Source organism: Sceloporus undulatus, chromosome 2 (genome assembly GCF_019175285.1).
Source record: "Sceloporus undulatus isolate JIND9_A2432 ecotype Alabama chromosome 2, SceUnd_v1.1, whole genome shotgun sequence".
In the NCBI taxonomy this organism is placed as follows: Eukaryota; Metazoa; Chordata; class Lepidosauria; order Squamata; family Phrynosomatidae; genus Sceloporus; species Sceloporus undulatus.
In genome coordinates this window covers 243,419,294-243,427,635 of record NC_056523.1, presented here as the reverse complement: position 1 = coordinate 243,427,635, position 8,342 = coordinate 243,419,294, and the positions used below count along the sequence as shown (strand labels likewise).

The window sequence follows — 8,342 nt, the reverse complement described above, 5'->3', positions numbered from 1 at the left end:
ACCACCCATTCAGATGCCCACCCACCGCTGCCGGCAGCTGGGCAAGTGAGGCAGAGGGAGGAGGGGACTGGTGTCTTGGCTACCTCACCCAAACAAGCCACAGCACTGGAGAAGTTGGAAAGGGCAGGAGGAGTGACCTGAGCAGGCAGTGGTGTTCCTGGTGTTGGTGTCACCTGGTTCAGGTGCTGGGGATGTTGGTGGCAGCCTGCCCTGTCTCCCCCTCACCTGCTCACAGAGACCAGTCATGATGAGCCAGCCCAGGAACCAGGGAAGGCAGAAGGCACAGACAGGCACATATGCAATAAACCTTTCTTCCTGATGCCTCACCTTGCTCAGGTGAGCTAGCAAAGACACTTGGGAAAATGGGAGAGGAGGGCACTGGTAGCAGCAGGACCAAACACCCCCACAGTGGGAAGAGGGGCCAACTGTTAGTCACCTTTCCTCTCAGGTATCACCCAGTGTGGCCCACACCCCCAGTGAAGCCATTAGAACCTCTGAGGTGTCACCCAGTGTTGTCCACACATATCAGTGATGCCACTAGGACCAGGCATCACCCTTCTTCTGAAGTGTCACTCAGTGTAATCCACACAACCCCAGTGATGCCACTGGGACCAGGTACCAGCCCTCCTATGAGGTATCACCTAGTGTGGTCCACACCCGCTAGTGATGCCGCAGGGGCCAGGTATCACCCCTCCTATGAGGTGTCACCCAATGTGGCCTGCACCCCCCAGTGATACCATTGGGACCAGGTATCACTCCAATTCTCAGGTGTCAGTCTGGTCCACACCCCCTAGTGACGCCATAGGGACCTGGCATCATCCCTCCTCTGAGGTGTCACCCAGTGTGGTCCACACACACCAGTGATGCCACTGGGACCAGGCATCACCTGTCCTCTGATGTGGCAACCAGTGTGACCAGCACCCATTAGTCACACCATTGGGACCAGGCATCATCCCTCCTCTGAGGTGTCATCCAGTGTGGCCCAGACACCCCAATGACGCCATAGGGACCAGGCATCACCCCAACTCTGAGGTGTCACCCAGTGTGGTCTGCACTCCCCGCACCAAAGCCATGATGGTGGGCTTCCACAGCCTGTGGGCTGAGAGAGGAAGAGAGTGGCGCTTCTATAGACGCTTTAGGCTGCCAGAGTGATAGAGTTGCCAGAGTAAAAACTGGACAGGGCTCCTGTGCTTTTAATAGTTGTGCAAAAGTGATTATTATCCTAGGTTTAATTAGTAGCTTGCTATATTTTATTTATCGTATGTTAATATGTATTACGTTTAATTTCCCCCCCCCTGTATAATGTACACCACAGGCAGATTTATTTTATTGTTTTTAATTGATAAAATTAATTTTATTTGATACAATCGTTGACACTCCGAGGCGGAAGTGGGTCAGAGTCTAAATCCGTTGTACGTACAGCGCTGTGTAAATTGACAGCGCTTTATAAATACACCTTAATAATAATAATCATCATCATAGATGGGAATTCCAGTAGGTGTTGCTTGTCAGGTAACAAGCAAATACATGCTGAAATACTCTCTCCTCCTCTTCCTCCCATGAAGGGCAACCTAACCAAGGACAAAATCACCCCAAAATGTGGGGCATTCAAGACACAAAGCTCCTTCATGCTTTTCAATCATGCTCAAAATGGAGGACGTTTCTAATATCCTCCAGGAAAGGACAGAGGTTGAAGTGGAAGGAAGGTTCTGGAAAAGGAGGTCTCCTTGGCGTCCCACCGCCGCCATTTCCTGGCCCTCCATGAGGAGGAGGAGGAGGAGAAAGGCCTCAGGCTTTGGCCGGGAAAGCGTCGCCCCCACGCCGGAGTGACGCCGGGAGAGGGAGAGGCGGGCCTGGGCGGAGCTGGAGGCGGAGGACGACGACAAGGAGGAGGGGGAAGATGGTGGAGACAGCGGCAGAAGGGAGAGCGCCTTCCCAGGCTTCTTCTTCCTCCTCCTCCTCCTCGTCGTCTTCCTCGTCCATCATCCGCCTCAGGGCCGCTTCTTCTCCCCGCCCAAAGGTAACCCCGAGGGGGCTCTTCTTCGCCCTCTTCCTGAGGAATAAGAGGGAGGGAGGGAGGAAGGGGGAATAAGCCACTCTGAGGCGCCCAGAAGGAGGGCCTGCTGCAGAAGGGAAGGGAAGGGAAGGAAGGGGTGCCACTCTGAGGGGAAAGGCTATCCATGAACCCCAATTCTTAGGGCTTCTGCCCTCTTTTAGGGGATGCCTGGGGGGCTGCCCCCCAGGCATCCCCTAAAAGAGGGCAGAAACCCCACCCCAAATTCACCCTCTTTACCCCTCCCCAAGACCAGGAATGACGTGTGTGTTTATCCTAAAGGATTATTGCTATGAAACCCATTAGATCAGCCCTCTGTGTGTGTGTGTGTGTGTTTTGGTGGGTGGGCAATGTAAGGGGCACACCTGGCACATTTTGAGAGGGAGGAAGAGGAGGAGGAGGAATTAAGTCACTTCTTTCCTTTTGACTGAAGGGGGCGCTGGTGCTTTCTTTTCATCCCACCCACCCACCCCATTCCTGCACCCACATCTTTTAGGATTAAGGAGTACCTTTCCTCAGCTTCTGGCAGGTTGTTGCTGCTGCTGCTGCTGCTGTCGTCGTCATCATCATCATCATCATCATCATCTCACCACTCTTGCTGTCATCATCTTAAGTCGTTGTCGTTATTGTTGTTTGTTGTGTTTATACTCGGCTCTTTAGAAATGCCCTCAGAGTGGCTTTCAAAATGTCAGCCTTCATCGTCATCATCCTACTGCTCTTGCTGTCATCATCCTCGTAATCTTCATCATCATCATCATCATCCTACTCTTGCTATCATCATCCTAGTCATCTTCATCATTATCCTACTGCTCTTTCTGTCATTATCCTGGTCATCTTAATCTTCTTCATCTAACTGTTTTTGCTATCATCATCCTAGTCATCTTCTACATCATCCTACTGCTCTTTCTGCCATTATCCTGGTCATCTTCATCTTCTTCATCATCCTACTATTCTTGCTGTCATCATCTTAGTCATCTTCATTTTCATCCTACTACTCTTGCTGTCATCATCCTAGTCATCATCATCTTCTTCTTCATCTTACTCCTATTACTGTTGTTTCTTAGCTTGGGAAGAGAGGACCTGCTGCTGTTGACACACATCAGTTTCAGGGGAGAGAGGCACTTTGGCTTGCCTTGTCTCTTAGAGCCACATCTGTACTCAGCCCATTGCTGTTTTGATCACTCTCTACCCTGATTGTATTTTTAATATCTTTTTATACCTATGGCTATGATTTGGTATTTGCCATTTCGGTTACTGTTGGGAAGAAGGAATTGGGCACTTTTGCTACAGATTCAACACCTTTCCCATATTGCTATAAATTCAACATTTTGAGCCTGATTCAACACCTTCCCATCTTTTCTTGCCAGCCTTATTGAGCAGACTGCAGGTAGCATTCTTTATGAGGCGAAATTCAATATTTTTGAAGGGCTCCTCATAGAGTGTGTTAGCTCACAAACAACAGTACGTATTACAAAGAATAAAAAGTGGTGCTTACTTTCCTGATCTTGTGATGAACTGACTTCATATATAGTACAAATTTCTAATTTGAAAGAATGCTGCTGATTCTGTCCTGGAAGTGTGCCTCAAGGTATGGCTGCGCACATCCATCACTACACATCTAGACATTCCTTTGTTTATGTATTTCAGAGACTTGGCTAACATCAGCTGAACGGTATCTGAGTCACAATACCTTATGTTCTGCTGCACTGCTGTCAAAATGGGAAATATTTTTCAGTGTTTGCTGCCTGCATTTGACATATTCCAGAAGCTTATATAGAACATTGTCATATTTATTAGAGACAGAGAAATTGAAAAAAAGTCTTGTATATTTTGCTATGTAGATGTCTTAACAATGACAGAATAGGAAAATTTCATCTTTGCCTTAATTCTGAAAGTCATCATGTCTCATGTATACATCTGGGTGGCTTCATTTTCTCTGTTTTGATAGGGGGACAGATTTGTACAGCGAGCTCTTTCCTCTGTTTCCAGACACAACGAGACTGAAACCCTGTACACACTTGCAAGGGGCTAAAAACCATCAAGCAAAGAAGATCATGCTTCTGAGTAAGCATGCACAGAATTTGGCTGCACAGATGCATTCCTATGCACAGCCACTTGGAAGAAAGCACCAGTGAAAACAGCGGGGCTTCTTTCTGCATGTCTGTGCATAGGTTTGGCTTGCACATGTAAGAAAGTCCAGCTAAATCCAAGGGAGTTATTTCCAGTTGTTGTGACTGACCTCATTTGAGGTCACAGTCAATCTTTTAAACCAATGCTTCTCAGGCTATTTGATGTGGGGGGCTGGCAATCATTCCCTCACCTCCACCCCAGTGTGTCAGGGAGCAGTGGTAAATGTGCACCCGTTGGGTGCCGTTGTTTCTTTCTTCCCTGGAAACTTTCCAGGGGCCAGTAACCAATGGCTTGGGGACCAGCACCAGTTCCTGGACCACTACTTTGAGTAACACTCTTTTAAATTATGCTGTTCAAGATTTGGTTATCTTTTAATATCAAGGCACTTTTTTATATTCTTTATTCTAAATGAATATTCTTGGGTCTTTGGTGATCACTGTTTTACTTAGTAGGATTCCAACAATGAATGCCATGTAGAGATATTTACTGCTTCATTTTGTTCATCTGTTTTCTATGTATGCCTCTATATACTTAGAATTAAAAGACATAACCTTGTTTTTCTGGAAAATCAATACACAAAGGGATCTGGTAGCATGAGCTTTTATAGACTTGAGCCTACTTCCTATGCCTCTGAGGAAATAGGCTCAATAGGTTGTAAATAAAGTGATGCAGAAAGGCGTCATCTGTTATATTTCTTTGTTATTCGGCTATAAAAGCTTCAGGTATCCTTCCTGGAAAATTGGGCAACTCTAATAGAAAGCTGAATATCATTATGGAAGTCTAGAATCATACAACTGTAGTCACGTTGTCAAGCTAATATTTCTGTGGGCCACATTTGTTTCATCCTATGCCAAGGTTTATTTTAGCCATGGTTTGTTGCTTTAGCCACAAATTCTCTTGCAGAGATCCAAGCAAATCACTGTTTGTTTACCCTGATTCTTGTTTACTTTTCCCTTGCTCCTTTTCGGCTCCTGTTTCAATATGGATGACTGGGGTATAGGCCAGGGCTATGGTCCTGGATTTAGACATGACAAAAGCCATGGTTTAAACAAGCCAGATTTCATTGACCAACAGCAAATTATGATTTTTAATTAGGTGGTATCAAGCCATGGTTTGTTCATTGAAATGGTTTGGATGCAACAGCAAGTCAGAATTCAACAAGTCACATACTGATTTACCATGATGTTCAGACCCATTCATTATATCTATCATTCTATAAATTGTGGTATAGAAAGAGAAAGCTATAGGTAGAGTGTGTTTATTTTTACAGCATGTTATAGGTTACGGTAGTCTGAATTAAAAGGGGACATAAGGTTTGGATTTAAACCTTTAAAGGTTTGCTAAGTAATATTTGTATATACTACCTTATATATTCTATAGTTCACAGGCATATAGTGTCTCTTTTGTAGTTCTAGCTTGCAGCTACATTTTTGTTTAGTACTAATGTATTTGGCTTGATTTAAAATAAGAGTAATGTCTTTTGACTGTTGCTTTGTCTTCTGCCAGATATGAAGCGTGGCATTTTAGAAAGCTGGTAAATAAAAGATATTAATAGGCTGACCTGTTGGATATAAATTGAAAGATTGCCAGAGGAAGTAGACTCTGAGGATGAGAGCACTGCTTGTTGGCATTTTTCATATGACAAAGCACACGGTTTATTTTCTCTTTAATGCAAAATGAATTTTACTGTTTGAAAAATGAATGTTATTAATAACGTGATCCTTAGCATGTTTTTTATTACTTTGAAGGACACCTAATAGATGTATTTAGAATTGATTTACCAGCATAGCTAAAACACAACTTGATTATTTCTTCTTTTTTATCAGTTAATTCTAAAAAAAAGTGAGGGCTGATGGGTTGAGAGGCAATAAATGTCAACTGACTAAATAATTCTGCAGCAACATTTGCTTGTTTACCTCTTTAATCTTAGACAGTATCTTGCTTTTACATAGCTGCATAAAGATCCCTATCACATCAGCATAATTTGTTCCCAAACAACTTAATTTACTCATTTCAGTTTTTATTTTATAATAGGCTTTGGCTGAATCCGCACTGCAAAAATACAGTAATCTGGTTTGACCCCACTTTAACTGCCATGGCTCCATGCTGTGAAATTCTGGGAATCGTAGTTGGTTGTAGCACCAGAGCTCTCTGACAGAAAACACTAAACGTTTCACAAAGCTACAATTCCCAGAATTCCAAGGCATGGAGGCATGGCAGTTAAAGTGGTGTCAAATCAGATTATTTCTGCAGTTTGGATGCAGCCAGTGTTAACTCTAAAGGAGTAAACATTTGAGTCCCATTTGTTGAGAGGAAGTCAGGAAATATCTAACAAATCAATCCAAAGTTGAGATTCAATTTTCATTTAAAATAACCATTGACATAGAAGCTTTTTAAAGGAGAATATGTAATAATTTAAATGTTGTTGTTTGTTGTTAGCTGCCTCAGCCCATGGCAACACTGTGAAGAAGACAACACCAAGACTCCCTGCTCAGGTTCTGCAAGCTCAGGCCCATGGCGTCTCTGACTGAGTCTGACCATCTGAGATGTGGTCTGCCTCTCTATCAACTGCTTTCCACCTTTCCTAGCATCATAGCCTTTTCTAATGAGTCATGCCTTCCCATGATGTGGCCAAAGTACTGCACAGCCTCTGTTTAGAAAACATATCCAAGGGTAGCAATGTTGGCTATGTAGCAAAGTACAATAACATCTCAAATCCACAAAACAGTGACACCACCTCAACTGAGAACAGATACATCTTGACAAAAATGTAGGTTTATGACTCACATTGTCATAATTTTTTCTCCTGTATGATATTTAATACCTTTGCCTGATGGAGAAGCCAATGAAGCTTCAAAAGCTTGCAACATGCATTTTGGTTGGTCCAGTAAAGGTATCACTGTCTTGTGGATTTGAGTTATCCTGATTTGCAGAGAAGATTCAGACTTTATCTGTTCTAGGACCCATTTGTTTGGCTTTTTGGCCATTCATAGTATGCTTACTACTTTTCTCCAGTACCACATCTCAAATGAGTTGATTTTCTTTCTACCCACTGTCTTCACTGACCAGCTGCCACATCTGTGCATGGTACTAGGTTTGGACAATTCTTTTTAGCTGCCTTTCCCATTCCTAGTCTTCTTCTGTTTTCTTGACTTCAGTCTCCATTCTGATCAATGTTTGATCCAAGGTATAGAAAATCTTTAACTATTTTGATTCTCTAGTTATCTAGGTTGAATTTATGTAAATCCTCCATGGTCATTTTTGTTTTCTTTATGTTCAGCAGTAAATAAGCCTTACCTTAGCAATTGTTCCAAGTCTATAATTTAAATAAGCAGAGCTAAATATTTAGAGATAAAGCAAAATCCAAACATGATATATATATTGATGATATATTTATATGTAACATGAATAAATACTTGACCACACTTAAGGAAAGGAAAATCTTTAATCCATGACCTTTGAGATGAAGGAAACCCACAAGGGTGTAATTTTAAACTACCAAAATCATTATATCCCACCAGGATTTGTATGTACCACTTGGGTTGTTTTGATCCACAGAGGAATATTGTAATCTACCCAGAAAGTATTTTTTACCTCACAAAATACACCTGTGTCTGGTCTCTCTCTTTCCTGATTCTCCATAGTTCACCCCAGCTGCCAATAATAATTGCCATTAAGTTCCTTACTCACATTTGTCCTCCCAGTCAGAATACTGCTCATGGGAATGATCACAGATCACTTGCCATTCCAGCACAGTTTTTTTTCCTTAAATGGTTTAAAATTCCAAAAATAGCCATCAGTAAAAACTGTAGAATTCATGATGTTGAAAAAACCCACTAACCTATTAAATGGGAATATGACAAGGACGGCAGTTTTTCACATGTGGTGATTACTGAGGACTGCATTTAAAGGGTTGATAGTTGTCATTGTTGGGGGGGAATGCATATTTGTAGATCCACTTCAATTTTTAATTGTTTGTAAGTAGCATCTGACTTTTGGTATCTTCCAAATGAACCAAAGATTCTATCTCATAACTTCAAGAAAATATACATCTGTGTCACAGATTACAAAGGTAGTTAATTGAAACAGACCTGACTCAAGTGGGGAACTGAAAAGTGCCCTATCAGTATTACAAGGTTATTTGTATTCATATTGAATA

General features: G+C 42.6%; 1 protein-coding gene across 5 annotated transcripts in view; it reads left to right on the top strand.

Annotated features, from left to right (window-relative positions):
• Positions 1-1,839: 1,839 nt before the first annotated feature.
• Positions 1,840-8,342, top strand: part of APBA1 (amyloid beta precursor protein binding family A member 1) — a 184,817-nt gene continuing 178,314 nt past the window's right edge. For 2 of the 5 annotated variants that reach the window (XM_042447251.1, XM_042447252.1), the window contains exon 1: positions 1,841-2,020. The gene's annotated coding sequence lies outside the window, so the exon portion shown is untranslated. Of the gene's footprint in view, positions 2,021-8,342 lie in introns of all 5 variants that reach the window. The other 3 variants (XM_042447255.1, XM_042447253.1, XM_042447254.1) reach the window with 2 other exon arrangements.